The sequence below is a fragment of the Pyxicephalus adspersus genome, chromosome 3 (genome assembly GCF_032062135.1).
Source record: "Pyxicephalus adspersus chromosome 3, UCB_Pads_2.0, whole genome shotgun sequence".
Taxonomy (NCBI): Eukaryota; Metazoa; Chordata; class Amphibia; order Anura; family Pyxicephalidae; genus Pyxicephalus; species Pyxicephalus adspersus.
In genome coordinates, this window is record NC_092860.1 from 126,311,423 (window position 1) to 126,327,660 (window position 16,238).

The 16,238-nt window shown below is 38.1% G+C and overlaps 1 protein-coding gene across 6 annotated transcripts in view; it reads left to right on the forward strand.

The window, feature by feature from the left end:
• Positions 1 to 308: 308 nt before the first annotated feature.
• APBB2 (amyloid beta precursor protein binding family B member 2) overlaps positions 309 to 16,238 on the forward strand; it is a 180,131-nt gene continuing 164,201 nt past the window's right edge. For 4 of the 6 annotated variants that reach the window (XM_072406279.1, XM_072406283.1, XM_072406284.1 and 1 more), the window contains exon 1: positions 15,710 to 15,867. The gene's annotated coding sequence lies outside the window, so the exon portion shown is untranslated. The other 2 variants (XM_072406280.1, XM_072406281.1) reach the window with 2 other exon arrangements.

Consider the following 16,238-nt stretch of genomic DNA (forward strand, 5'->3'; position numbering starts at 1 on the left):
GCAGCAGCAGTGGTGATGCCACTTTTTTAATTACTTGGTAAGTAGAAGCGTGATGGTTGTATATTATTATGAGGATGGATAAAATGGTGGAACTGAATAAAAGTTCATGTTTTTTTTTAATGTTGTCATGATTTCAGCACTCTGATCCCATTACTATGCCCCTTTTTTTTCGGTGCTATACCTGTGTGGTGCAGCAGGTGGCGCCAGCAGCCTTTTCCATTGACTTTCCATTCTTTCCATAGAAGAAGTAGGGAAGAGGGAAGGAGGGGCTGGGAATTATTTCCTGAGTTGAGAGCTGTGAGCTGGAATTAGCTTCCGGATGCTGAAGCTGCTGCTTCTTGTGTGGGGGAGAATGTGAACAGGCTAGCAGCAAGACAACACTGGATAGGACCACTGACAGCAACACAAGTAAGTGAGCTGGGATTGTCCTAGCCTTGTCATGCTGGAGAGCTGGCATTGCTGACCACTGTGGAAGAGTCTTTTAGCTTGGCTTCTGCAGACAGGTCTGTGATAAGGAGCCAGGCTGTGGAATGCAGCACTGAGGGTCTGGGTAAGCACTGGATGGAAGTCATACTGTTGTGTCATATTTGTATTCCTTTTCTGCTCACCCCAACTCCTGTGTATGGTCCTAGTTATGTCTTGGGAAGAAATGATGTATTTGTGTATTGTATGCTAGGGCTTGCATTAAGTTTCTGCAGCACTTTGTATTAAGGCTGATCAGTATGATCATTTTCTTGGATATACATGTGTAGATGGTTTGATGGGTGTTATTCTGTGTATATATGACGTTTATTCTTATTGACATCAGACATATATGTCACAGCAGCTGATCCATTCCCATTCTTTATATTGTGGCTGTTTATTAACTGTAAGGTGCTTTTTCTATATTACCAGCACATATGTGCAAGATCTGTGACAGCAGCTAATCCCTTTTCATTTTATATTAAAATATATATACATACATGTATATGTGTGTGTGTATATATATATATATATATATGAGCTGTATAGAGAGCACCTGCACTGATTTCGGTATGCAACGCTTGCTTAGCGGCGCACATATGCAAGCATTGTAAAGATCCCTGGCATTCACTGATCCATTCCCAGTACCATATTATTCACCCGGCTCCTCTTACATTTCCCTGTCTGGCTGCTGAAGCCGTCTTTACAAGTAGATGAATCTACACTGGCAGGAATGTATGGCCCCAGGGCTGGGAGCATGAAAGCAATACACCATTTCTTAAGAGGAGCCTGTGCGCTTTAAACATCTAAAGCCGCATCTCATCTGAACACCTTTCATGTAGAGATGTGAAAAGGAAGATTAAGGCTTGCGTTACAAGCTTTGTATTATCAGAGGCCAGATGATAAAGAGAAATTCATCAGCGCAATGAAACATATGTCTGGAATGTCCTTGATAGGTGACATCTATGGATAGGTGATGTCATATTGGCTCTACACAAATCCGGATTGAGATGGAGGGTGGGGATTGAATGTGGAATAAGGCTTTGCAATAATTAAATGACTCAATTTTAGCAGGAATGGTGTTGAATGTCATCAAAGATCTGTGAATTGTTGGTTTGTTCAGTATATATTGCAGAATGAGATGTCTGTACATCACACTGCAGATTTCATGTTTCAGAAGGTGGGATGGGTAATGTAGAAATGTAACAGGTTATCATGTAGCTGCAGACATGGTGAGTGTCCTCCGCTTGGGAGCTCATACTACGCTCCGGCTGCTGCTGCTGCACACATATATAATGTGATTGAGAGGCCTACGGAAAGCCCAGCTTACACAGGCTGCTTCATGATACCCATATTCACTGGTGACACTTCTGTCTGGTCGCCTTTTCCTGTCTCAGAGGAACAATGCAAAAACATTTATCGTCACTTTATCGGAAGAGGTGGCTGTTTGGAAAGTATAGGCAAGCTACATCATTCCAAGAGGAAATGGGTTCTCTTTAATATAAAGAATGTGATGAATCAATTCTAACCCAATACACGTATAATAATTTGTAAGCAACTAACTTTGTATAGCAGTGCAACATTCACCTGTTTTCCTGTGCTCTTAATACATTCCATTTAGAGGACATGTTAGTTGGATCCAGTCTGCTACTTTAGTGGACCTTTTATTAATCCGCAGAGAATCAGGTATCTTGTCATACTTTACATTACCCGGTAAAAGAATTGTAGTATTCGGAAGTTATCAGACTAGCTATTTCCATGAACAGCAGATATCTGAATGTAGGGAAGATAGATGCTGTAATATGTTTTGGGGCTGCAATCCCATTTGCTTTCTTACCTTTTCTCTGTATGATATTTAGGATGTTAGGAAGTTCCCATTGAATCTTATGGAGTAAACGTCTTCAATTTATGGTCTGCAGAGCAGTAAAATGTGTGGGTGTTGCAGTTGCTTCTGTTCTATCAACATGATGAGTTGGTGATCTAGTATAAGCATGCGTAAATCAGGAAGCATGCACATGCTTGTTTTAGGTAAGTGATTCACTAGTGATGGACAGGTAGGAGTAACGACCCTGGAACCTTAAAAAACAAGTCAGCAATGGCACAGCCAAATATAATGCATAAGTCCCTGGCATATCAATATATTACAAACTGTGGCCCGCCTGTAGAGGTTAAGCAGTCCTTTACAGATTTCTACTAACCATTCTGCCATAATGGACCTCCTTCTCAGAATACCAGTTTATGTCTCTGGCTGAATTTCTTTCTGTGTCACTGATCAGAATGTTCAGAAGGAGAGGTGGACATATAGTGGACCCTCATATCAGGTGGACCCTCATATCAGTACACATTTCTTCTACATAGTTTGTTTTGGTGGGCTTTTCATGTGCTAATGACCCCATGAGAGTATTTAGTGCTAATCAAAAGCTTTCATTGCCTGGACATTGGGTTCATTATAAAGACATTTATCAGTAGGAAGTAATAGCATCCAGGTCACCATTTCCTGCATAACTCTTCTGAGGATCACATCCTTGGAGACTCGTCACCCACACTAACCAAAATTAGTTGACGTTCTACTCTAAATCCCTGCCACAAAATCTAAGCCATGCCCACGCATGTGTAATCCAAGAATTTGACAATGCCTATTAACATGAACATTTGCTTTGTCTCCCAGACTCATGTACTTCTTTTTGTCCCTCTTAAATGGTTGATATCCCTTCATCCTTTAAAAGACACTTTGCCTTCAAACAATCTATATTGGAAAACAAGTTATCTGTCCATTCTAGTTGTATCACTGCTTACATCAAATCTTACAAAACAATCTGTCATCACAAAGTTGGACAGAAACTCCACAACTAACTCCTGTACCCTGCTGTCATCCTACCGAGTGGGTCCGAGCAACAGAAATGCTGCATTGTTATGATCTGGCCCCTCTGTTTACTAGAATTTGAAGAGTTTTGTAACTGGGACATAATCCCTAAACATGATTATACTCTTATATACCTTATATTACCTCTTAAATTATGAACATTATTATACCTTCTTACTAGGGGTCATGCCTGTACAGACTGAGAGAGATAGGAAACGTGATACAGCTAGCAATGTCTATGGGGCACAATGGGGATGATTTACTAAAGGATTTTATTCTCTACAATGCTACATACTAAACTAGGTAATAGTTCATTTTTCAGTTTGCAAAGAATATGCAGAAACAATTATATTTAATTGGTTGGCTGAAGCCAGCACCTCATTTACTAAGCTAAGTTAATTTATCACTTGCAAAGTTGCAATTTACTTTACTAAGTTAACAGTCTAAAAACTTGTAGTCATTCATCCCAAATAATTTGACAATATGCTTATCTGTCGCTACATGAAGAAACAAAGAGCAAAGTAGGACCTACACTTGATAAGAGCTTGTTAATAAATACCGTGGGTCTGTAATTAATAAAGGAGAACACATGTAAAAAAACACCATTGATTGAATAACCATTTCAGTTACTGAGCTCTCCCCTCTTAATATTATTACAGAGTATTTATATAGCACCAACATATTATGTAGTGCTTTACACAGTCCATGGTCACTTCACTAGCTGTTCATCGAAGGGGCTTACAATCAAACCTCAGTCATATGTCTTTAACACAGCCCAAAGTCCATTTTGGGGGGGAAGCCAAATAACCTAACTGCATGTTTTTGGTATGTGGGAGGAAACCAGAGTACCCAGACAAAAACCCCAGCAGCCACGGGTAGAACCTGTAAAATTGATGCAGATAGTGTCCTGGCCAAGATTCGAACCTGGGACCTAGTGCAGCAAAAGCCAAAGTGCTACCTCTGAGCCACCGTGCTGCCCTGGTTTAATGTTCTTTTTCTTTTTCTTTTTCTTTTTCCTTTTCCTCATTTCTCATGACACTTTTATTTTCATATTTGATAAGTTTGAATGTCATGGGCTTTTCTTAGGAAGGGTCTGTTTGTAAATAAAATGTACACTCTTTGTTTAGTTTTTTCTTTTTTTCAAAAGCTGCCCTGACAATAACCGAGTTATTTTTTAGTAGGTTTTGCCAGTTTATAAAGATTTTGTTGCATTTTATAATCCTAAACCAGGAATAATATTTTGCTTTTTAATGTGGGAGCTGGAAAACTTTGCTTAATATTGAATATTTTTCCCATTTAGTTGCTTTTTTTTTCCTTCATTGTGCTTTATTGTATTTTATTTGCTTTGCTTTACAACCTTCCATATCAAACTTTAACAACTCCAAGAAAAAATCTAATGGTGAAATAGGGTGACATGCAGAGAAACTAAAATCCATTCTTTTACTGATCTTTGGAAGCAGGCCCCTTATTCCACAGCCAGTGCTTAAGTTAATAGCTGGACATATTTCTGTAAAAATGTATGACCTAGATTTTTTTTTTCAACGTGGCAAATGGAATGAGCATTTCTTTCCATCTTGGACAATTATTTGATTCCATCAGGATAATATTAGAATGATTAAATCCAGGAGTCTGGACTGGAGAATCAGAGTGCTAGAGAATCTGCATTCATGTAATTGCCATAGGTGCTAAAAGTTTTTGTCTTTGAACTGTATTGTATTTAGTTTATTTTTAAAACATATTACATTGTTTTTTGTTAACTGTTTGTAATTGTCGGTGGTAACTACAAGGTTTGTTCTGACGGATAGAAATGACTAAATAGTGTGTTCATCTGATTTTTTTATAAACTGTTATGGAAGGCTTAACATCCCTTATTTAGACACATGTCCCAAAACTAACCCATGCCCATGTATTATCACTAAATCCAGGTGCTGCCATGAACCTAATAAAGTAAAACTGTCCTTTGCCCCCAACTTCATGGGATTTGCCCATGAAGGTTTCATTGGACAGGGGTTATAATATTCGGTTGGCCAAGTTTAGCTGTGGGGATGGACCCTAAAACTAAACTCCAGACAAAGAGTTCAACTCAACCTGCCATGATGTTTGTATTTGTCCATCCAGTCCTGAGATATACACCGTCATCCCCAAGATCTGACAGTTTTTCGAGTGTAGTGTTGTCTCTGCATGGACATCATATAGTTGGTTTTCCACAAAGGAAAGCACACATGGCTTTTGTATTAAACTGAAGGCTATAGGGATTGCATGTATACTGTGAGGAACATTATATAGACAAGGGTTTCTCAACCAGGGTACGAATGGAACCCTGGGGTTTCTCCAGAGCTTGCTATGGGTTCCTTGAGCAATGATCAATTTGTGTCAATTATAGTCAGTTTAAGTGAAACTAATAGTTATTTTTACTCTCTATAATAGTGGCATTCTTCCCACTGGTCAGCCATGTAAGAGGCATTCTTCCCACTGGTCAGCCATGTAAGAGGCATTCTTCCCACTGACCATCATGCTAATAGAAACCCTTTTCTGAGGGAAATATTCAAGGTGCCACACTATCTTGTCCATTAGAAAATGCTAGGTAATTGGCTGTCGGGCAAATACTTGGTTTTCATATTTTTTTTTTACCTTTAACAAGTAGAATAGTGGAAATGAGTTCTGACCTTTTCTAGTTTTACATTTGCTTCATTTATGTCTTTTGGTTTAGTTTGTGAGTTTTACCACAAAATCCCCCTTCCCCCAACACAGTGAAAAGACAATTTAGCATTTGTTTTTTTATCAGATTATGCATTTCGCTCCCCCATAGTAAACTGAAGGCATAATAGGAAAAATCCAATTGGGCCATCAAGTAGAACCAACACTGTTCCTGTTGGGGACCAGTGTTCTCCCCAGCCCCTTTTAGCTGGGTGCACCACCCAGCACTTTTCAGCAACCACCTGGCTATTTTTGGGTGATTACTGAGGAGTTACAATACAGGGGCTGCCACCCACCTACAATTTCTTCCCACCCACCCAATTCTGAGTTGAGCACTGGAGACACTGTACATCATTTCATGGTGTTGAATAGAGTAGGCTTCTATTATCACTTATAAAAAGGTTGATGTAGACTCTACAACAGTTTTTGTACACGTAATGGCTTCTTCATGCCTCGCAAACTTACACATTTGGTTCCTGATATCTGATGGTTGATCTTAATGGTAATTGTAACTGGGAACACTGTACATTATTTCATAGTGTTGAATAGAGTAGGCTTCTATTATCAATATTAAAAAGCATGTTTCGTATATCCAACCTGCAAAGGCATATGAAACATTTTGTAGGTCCTCAGTTCAGGGACTTCTTTTAATTTTTGATACATGCAAATTCATGGGAAACCCCTTGAAGTGAAATGCAGGACAAATACATACGTCAATGAATTCTAAATGATCCAGGGAGCATTTTAAACCGACTTCCATTTGACTCCATTAACACAAATTTTAAGTCTGTTGACGCAGGCTTTGTATTTGGCTCTGTATTTGGGGTAGAAAGATCAGTGCAGGAATTTGTGCCTTAATGTTTTGCCATTCAGAGTCATTGTGCGCTATTGTTATTTGTGCTTGTATACAAGTTCAATACGTGAACGGCATTGTTTTTATGTTTATTTTGTAGCTCTTGATTTTTCTTTACCTTGTGACAGATATAAGTCAGTAACTTGAGACTTGGTTCTTCGGGGAATTACTCTACCATGTATCATTCTATTTGTGTTTAGTGTAACCATCATTGTGATTCACCTTTGTGCTGTGTTGCCAAGCCCTGTTGTCGGAAAGGTTAGGGACCACTGACCTACTGGATCAGGAGTGAAGATTCAAATAGATATCAATAAAGTGGATGGGAGCGAGTTTGTTAGATGCTAGCAAATGGGTGTTTATATGGGTTTGCATGGACATTGTAAAAACAAAATAAGTTTCATATTCTTCTGCTTATGTGAGTATGCTAATTGGTGAATCTAGAATAACCCCAGCAAGTCACTTTGGAAAGACTTGTACTCATTGTCATCATTTCTAACCCACATTTTAACATGTTTTCTGAATGAAAAGATATGATACCAGCACCAGAATAAACAGCAGATACCGCTTCCATTCACCAAGTGTTAGACTTGGCAGGTGTGTACAACAAGAAGGCATTTTAAAGGTTATGAATGGCTTGTTAATGAAGTTTGTAATGGCCCTTAGCAGGAAGCAGTGTTTAATGTAAATAATTCCAGGTTTCCTGTGTGGTCCTATTCATCACGTTTACTTTTTGCTTGCATACTGTTATTGTCAGAGGGGCATGGTATGTGTTTTATTGCACTGTAGCACAACTGTGTGTCATAGAAAATCCCAACTATAGGTTACAAAGCAAATATATGACATCTGTATACTGTACAGGACAAAGCAATCAGTTCAACGATGATACTGTGAGGGCTGAAAATGAGGAGCTAATGAATTGTCTATGCAGCATTACAGTACCAGCTGTGCTCCAGACCATCCAAATAACACAACGGTACTGTTTGTTCCACATTCTACCAAGACAATGATTTCCATGGTACTCAAGTGCCAGTAACTTGTTTTCCTGATGTCTAGGCAGAAGCATGATACGTCTATTTATAAAATTCTGAAAGCACCGAACTTGATTTGTCATGTGTGACCTTGTGTGGTTATCTTTTTATGTTTCTAGTGTTTTCAGCCATTTTGCCACATTCTCTAGGAAAAGCCATACGTATTTACTTGTGTCAAATGTGTACCACTATATCTTCCAACTGACCACCATGCTAATTTACTGTGAGCTGTGGATATAGTATTATTAGCAGTTATGTCAAAGGTACTCCAGTGCTAAAAGGGTTGTACAACATTGGCCAAGTAGTAAATATAGGACAGGTTTGCCAAAAACCCAACTTAAGGCAAATTTTAAATGCTTTTATGCTGATTAATTTAAATGAACATTATTAGGTTTACTCCTGAACTTTTTAGATTTTAAAAAGCCATTGTGTAGCTGCAGTTGCCTAATATGGTGCACCTAAACATATGACTATTGTGCCTTATCATTTTCCATAATAAGGTCTTATGATTGATCACCACCTCCTTTTTTTTGTAATGTAAGGATGCTGGTAAATGTGCTCAGATATCTCCTCTTCCTAATTTGTGGGTCACGCATGACTGATCTCTCCAGTGACTGGATCTAGAGATGAGAAGAATGAGCTGGAATGTAGTGTACAAGCACATTAGGCCCATGGCACAGATATTCTGTCCAAAACTTTGCTTCTATACGCTATTTGTAATCATTTATCAACATGTTTGCTATTAGAATTTTCATTATTCAGTCTAAGTTTTAGTTATATGTATAAAAGAAAAGCTTTGCCTTCCTGGAACCCCACTGCCATCCAGGGGAGGAGGTTAGGTAGGTAGGGTTTTTTTAAATGAGCTTGAGCTTTAGTGATATAAGTGGCTGTAGTGTTAGCAGATGAAATTAAATTGCAAGTTTTCATTTTGAATGAACAAAATGCATCCCTATGGTCTATATGCCTTGTTTTCTGTAACCATAGCCATATGAGGTTCTGGTTGTAATTCAATGTTTTGTCCTAAATCGGGTAGATCCACCAGTGGTATCTGGTTCCTGATCAGCACGTTACTGACTGCACCATTGCATACAGTGCAAGGCATGTTAGAGAGCTCTCATTTTGACAAATGGAATTATCCAGGGACTTTGATGGTTTTATGAAGATAGAAAGTGATGGATGACATTAAAAGCTGCCCAGTTAATAGCTAGGACGCAGTGAGGAAATGGCATTGTAATAGGTCAAGGACAATTTGGGTATTGTGTGGGGTCAAAGTAGAAGGAAAAAACAGATTTCAACAATGTTAGAGCGAAGCAGTTGAACGTATTATTGTATTTATATCCTCTGAGTTCATAGTATGCACACAATAAATTATTGTTACATAAGTCTTTCCCACATCCTGGCACTGTGCTCAGGCCCGTGCTATATAACTGAGTCATACGTTATGAACCTTTGTTCTGTGGTTAAAATTTGTGCAGCTACACTCAATGAAAGGTAATCTTTTATGATAAAGTCATGAAGTATGAACACTTAAAACTAATTTTCATCTCCTCTACTGCAAACATTCATATCGTGGGAGTCCATTTTTTTTATTTATTGGTTTACTGAAGAGCAGTGACCAAATAAACCAAAACCTTGCAGTTACCTTGCAGAAAACTTTGCAAAAAAAAAAAATCTGTTATTTGTAAAGTTTTTTTTGAGTTTTTGGATTCATCAGAATTAAACATAATTATTTTTATTACATGATCTATAATAATGTTTTGTTATAGTTATGTTTATAATACCATTTTTTTATTGCTGCCGTTGCTAAGTTTGATGTTACAGCAGTGTTTTACTCAATAACTTTTCCAGAGATTGCTTTAATAAATGGCATATTTTGCCTGAAGTAGGAGAATGTATACATCTCATACAGATATTTACTTTGGCTTCTCCTCTGTTTAACTTTACACTGCCTGTTCAAGCAACTAATAAATACTCTGCTGACTTTTCTGAAACAGCAAATCACCCCAGAAGGTGCTGAGCGTTTATCCAACCTTGCCGGTGCATTCCATCTATCTGCTGATGTGTTGAGGCTGGCCTGCCTGGCGGCTTCCTGTTCTCTGCATGATCAGTCTCGACAAGCTTTGGTGTCGCTTGTGTGGTGTTCTCTCTATACCGTCTGGACGATTTCTGCTATGATGGAGATTGACGTGACTGGTGCGGTTATAAAGTCTGGATATCTGCTCACTGTGCTAGTTTTTACCGAGGAAGGACTTGATTATTAACCATGACTGTGCTAGCTGAATGTAATATTTATAATATATCGATATTACAAGGGGCCTGCAGTTTTGTCATCTGTTTTACTTTAGGCCGAAAAAACTTAGAAAATCCAAATGAATGTTTGAGGGTATTGACATTGTGGATACAGAGATAATAACTTTACCTTTGGGTTTCCCAAGTGTAAGGACAACAACCCACATCAGACAATGACATTGTCACATGGTTACAATCCATTGTTCATAACAGTTGAAAGAAAGCAGGCATTAGATTTCAGAGTACAGGAATAGGAGGCTCCTTTATGTTGGTAATATCAGGTAGAGTAAGTGACCTGTTTTGGATTAGGTTGGGAAGGTTTAAAACCTTGTCTTTGTTGGGGATATTAACCTCCTCTGTCTTGATGACCACTTACTCTATATTGACTGGCAATGAGTTTGTGGTGCAATTACCACTTCCTCATTCCACTAAATCGATGAGAAGGGCGGGCGAGCAACTGGCAAGGTACCCCTTTTGGGCGATGCACGTTTGGACTGCATCTGCCAATAGAAAAGAAATAATAAATGTAAGAATTGCCACCAACCTGGAAATCTGTTTTTAATGACAACCAGGACATTCATCTCAGTTAGTTGCTTTTTCCAAATTATTAGTATTATGCTTTATATAGCGCCAAAGTGTTACGCAGCACTGTACATTTTCATTTCACTAACTGACCTTCACAGGGGCTTACAATCTAATGTCCCTACCATAGTCATGTCTTTTACTACAGTCTATGGTTCATTTTTGGGGAAAGCTAATTAATCCAACTGCAAGTTTTTAGAATGTGGGAGAAAACCGGAGTACCCAGAGGAAGCCTACGCAGACACAGAGAGAACCTGCAAACTCCATGCAGATAGTGTCCTGGCCAAGATTCGAACCTGGGACCTAGCGCTGCAAAAGCCAGAGTGCTAACCTCTGAGCCACTGTGCTATTTTTCTTCTAAAAGTGTGTAGAAATCTTCCCAATGGAACATTAACAAAAAATACATTAAAGGGATGCTATCCCAATATTGAGTGACAGTACTTTTCTAAAATGATTGTAATTGATGGAACAACACGCACATCTTTTTATGTTATGACAATCAACATCAGGGTAATTGGTGGTTTGTTACGATACTTTGTGCTTGATTGTCGACGAATATGTTTTTATGTTGTACCGTTCTTGTAAGCTGAATGATCATTTGCACTGACAGAATTTGTCAAAGTGATCATCTGCTGAGAATGATATTCTTTTCACCCCGAATCGTTCATTTTATCTGTTGTCAAGGATTGTTTTTGTTTGTTTACCTTAAATGCTGTGATGTCAGTCATTAAGTACAGCACACAAGGAAGGGATACCTTATGATATGTGCATTGTGTATTCAGGTTGTGTAGCCTTTAGTATTATTTTTTGTGTTTTTTAACATATGATAGGAGCTGATATGATAGGAGCTAAGCACTTCCCAGATTTTATATTAGTTAGGTGGTATTATGCTCACCTTCTTTTCACAAACCTTTGTACCATACACACAACAATCTCTGTATGCCTCCATGCCTAGAATGAGATGTGGAGGGCCCCAAGATGCAATTAGTTTCTGGTAACTTCTGGTGAGGTGCAAAATCAAGTAGTTGTAATGTTATGTTGAGGTGGGTTTGTACATAACGTCAGTGTAACCTTATATTTATAGGTTTATATTCATAAAACCCTTCATAACCTTGCATCTTCTTACGTGAATGACTTGTTACACAAATAGGCCAATGTCCACATGTTAACACAATTTGATGAGTTCATGGTTATCTTTAGTTTATGTCAAAAGGCTATGGGTCATTATTATAGTCCATTGCGTCTTGGTGGCAGCACTCTATAGTAGTGCATATTAGATGTTCTATAGTACTTGTTGATCAAAATGATTTGCTTCTTAGCTTTGGGCCCTGGCTGTCAATGATGGCTTGTCTTTTTGGAATGATATATACACATACAATTCTCCAAAGCAATCAGGGTTTTTGGTATGCGGTTATGGACGCATATGATGTTGGGATAGTACTTTCAAGGCACTGCATGAAAGCACAGCACATGCCTCTTTTCTAAGTGTCTGGCCTTTTTCTTTACATCTTTTTCATCTACTTTGGCACTAATATTGTTGGTGTGTGTGTGTGTTGTGTGTAATATATATATATATACACACACATACATACACTGTTTCATTCTGCATTTTGCTGCACTGATTTAGGACCATCAAGAAAACATACTGGTCCTGTGATTGCCAGGAGTTATGTGTCTACAGTTATACATATACCAGCCATACGAAAGTAAATATTTGCATTGGCACAGGTATGTGCTGACAGCTTTTGCTGTAGTCTAACCAGTACGGCTCCTAATTTATTTATTTATTTTTTTAGTTTCCCTAAAGGGTATAGTTCATGCTAGTCTGTAATACAGAGCTTGTGATGTGCTTTTTAAACCAGAGGAGCTCATGCCAATCTTCTAAGTGTTGAGGAATTGTTTTTTCCATTGCAGCCCGCTTCCTTACTGTGCCCACAGCGGCCTCATAGTTGACATAAGTGTGCCAGATAAAACTAAAGAGGAATGTTTTTCCTCTCAAATATATTTTTAGCACCTTTGCTTTTATAGAATTGGATAAGCTCAGCGGGAAATTTTCTTTTTAGAATCTTGCCAAACTAACTGATCCAACCTCAATGTGGGCAGATGGACTGCAAGTGATTAAAGGAACAGCAAACATCCAGCCAGGGGTCACTGGGATCTGCTCAGGTAATTTTCTTGGCATAATTTATTAGGTCCTCTAGTTCAGGAACAGGGTAAGGGACTTGGTATAGAAGAATAATTTGCATTTATTATTAGTTTTTGATAGATGTTTGTAATCAGCGTATCAGTCCTTAATGAGTGAAAGTACCGCGTCACCTGTCCAGGGCTTTCAGTACATGGAGCCGTACAAGCAGAAAAGTGTACAAATGCCATAGAAAACATGGTGCCATGTCTGGTAAAAATAAATGGCATATATGCATGTAATGAAAATCTGAGCTGCCACTGACGGACCATAAGAAGTCACAACGACTATTTATGTGTCAGAAAATGCAGTCGTCGGTATATAAAGGGAATAACTATGAACTAATTTCTGTGTTGTGCGCCAATTTAAAGGAAGAATAAAATAAAAAAGGTCTGCAGCAGAATGGAAATCTTTTCTGATACAACAACCTACTAGTGAGTGAACTAGCCATTAGATACAATGCAAGACCATTCAGGCTATTCTGAGATTATGGGATTTTACAGCATTAGCCCAAAGATGCAAATAACACCCTTACAAATGTAATTACTATGTGCAAAAGGTTATTTTTTTTTTGTTATTTAAAGTGAAACTAAACAACCTAAAGAAAGAAAAAAATCTGCCTGTTTACGAATTATTAGACGGGAGTGTAACTGATATTAATAGAGCGCAGGATCCAGAGTAGAACTGTTTTATAAATAGCCCGTGAACAAATGTTGTGAATGTTGCTTAATTCACACAAAATGAATAAACAAACACTTGCTCAATTGCTTTAAACAAATCACTTTGCCAATTGTTTAAAAATTTACCACTATGCAATTTATCTTGACTTAGCTTTAAAAGGAATGCATGGTGGGTTTGTACATAATATTTCATTTTAACGATTTGGCCACGTCAAGTAGATTTGAAACATTGGATATTTAAAAAAAAAAAAAAAAAAGCCAGTTAGTGGCTATAGGCTCCACATTCTCCACATGAACCTAGCCTGCTGTTTACAGAGAACAATAGCTAACATTGCAATTTACACATGAAAGTAGTGACCCCTCCCTTATTGGACAGCTATGTCCTCTGTGCAATGATGGTCTTCCAAGGATTCCATTAAATTAGCCTGCATTAGAGTTTGTCAGAGCTAACTTCATCACTTTTCCAGGCAATACCAATGTTTTATGGTCCCCGGCAGTTGCTTTGGATTCTTTCAGTAGCTACTTTAGCTGGTGATTCTCTGCCTAGCTGCTACAGTTGCTTAGAGACTGAACTACAGATCACTGGTATTTCTGTGAAATGGACCTTTCACACACAGATCTAAACATTCAAATATCTTTATATGAAGATAACATAAATCATAAATAGAAAAAAACATAGAAACATAAATGATCTCAATCAATTTGCTTACCCGACGTGTTTCGCAGAAGAAAAGTAACTCTGCTTCATCAGGGGTAGCCAACACATCTGAAGGGATCATTGTAATTCCCTCAGGAAAGTTGCACTCTTAAAGATTTTTACATAGGAGGGAGATGGCAATTCATATCCAAAACCCCTACTTCCAGTCACTTCCACATAAAAAGAAAAAGAAATAGATGCATGAAAAAAATATGCAGGCATTAGAACCAACACAGTACAAATCACCTCTGAAGTATAAAACAGTGGTCGCCAACCAGTGGTTTGTGGTTGTCCACAGAAAAATGTGGACATTATTTGCAACTTGTTTTATTTATAATAACAAATAACAAAAATATTATACTAATAAATTCCTATATTCTGAATAACAATTTTTTATAGAGATAGAAATACAAGAGGAGGCGCAGCATGGCGTCAGTGTAGTGTTAAGTTGTATGAGGCAACCGTTGCCGAGCCCTACGCTTCAGTATTGTTTCCACCATTACAACAGTCACCTCGCTCCGCCAATAATAATTTTCATCCGATTGTTTTATTTTATTTGTTTATTTCTCAGATGCTCTTTTAGGTAAGTATGACCTAAACTGTGTATTTTCTTTAACTGTTATATTTAATGGCATCCAAATGTTTGATTTTGATAACTATCATTTCTTGTTTGCTCTTAGTTTGGAATGAAATAAACCCATAATGAGTGAGAAAAGGCAAACTAATTTTTTAATTTCTTTAGTAATACCAAAGATAATACAACTAATGATAATAGCAACAATAGTAATATTTCACTTAACCGTGAGCTGATCAATGAATCAAAACCTCCACAGTCCTTGTCAGCCACCATTAGTGAGATCATTATTTTACAAATGTATTTATCTGGTTTAAAAAAATTAATTTAGTGGTCTGTGAGGTCTGAAAGGTTGGTGACTGCTGGCATAGGAGTTAGTTGTTTCTAAACTGTAATGTAATATTATATATATAATATATATATAGTTTCTGATACAGATTGATAGAATGTAACCTATATAAGATGAGTTTGTACGACTGCTAAAAGTCTTTGTCACATACAAGTAGCCTGTCAAAAGAGAAGCGAGTCTGATAGATTGAGCAGCTCGCTGGAAGGTGTTAGTACTTGGTGATCTGGTCCAGTTGGCAGCATTTTAAAAGACTGCGCTTGATACCCTACCTTGACATGCCATTCCTCCATTATCTTAAGTGTTAAATAAATCTCCTTGTCTGAGGTGACAGGGTGCTTGTCACACTAGAGCAAAATAAGCACACAGCTCAATAAAGAGGAATCTGATGCTTAATCGACAGATTGAAGTGATTGACGGCATGGCATTAATAATGTCACTCGGCATCAGAGTGAGAGTGGTAAAACAAAGGCTAATTTAAGCTCTGAACTGCAGACTGTTTCTGTTGATCTGTGCCAAGCTGTACACCGCAAAACGTCTCATGTTTTGTTGTCAGAGGCCTGTATCTTTCAGCTGGAGGTTTGGTGGTGAATCAGACTTTGCATTCAGACGCGGTGAGTAATTGAAGTACTGCAATAATGCCTCATGCTGAGAAAATCTTGGAAGGGGGTTTTCATTTTCTGCGGTTCGCCATATAGCAGCAGCAGCTTTCTTCATTCCTTGGTTTCTACAGACTTTCTCACAGCGAATTAAGACATCTGTTTTTTTGCATATATCATGTATGAATCATTTTCCAATAAAGGATTAGGGGGTGGCTTGGGTCAGCTTCATCCCATTTGGAAATGTTTTACTTATTAATGGAGTGCCAACACATTCAGGAGCACTTTACAGGAAACATGGAAGCATTCACATTACTCTCTGCTTGTCAAGGCAGTTATGCTCCACCGATTCTATCACACTTCCATACACAAGTGTCATAGCATTA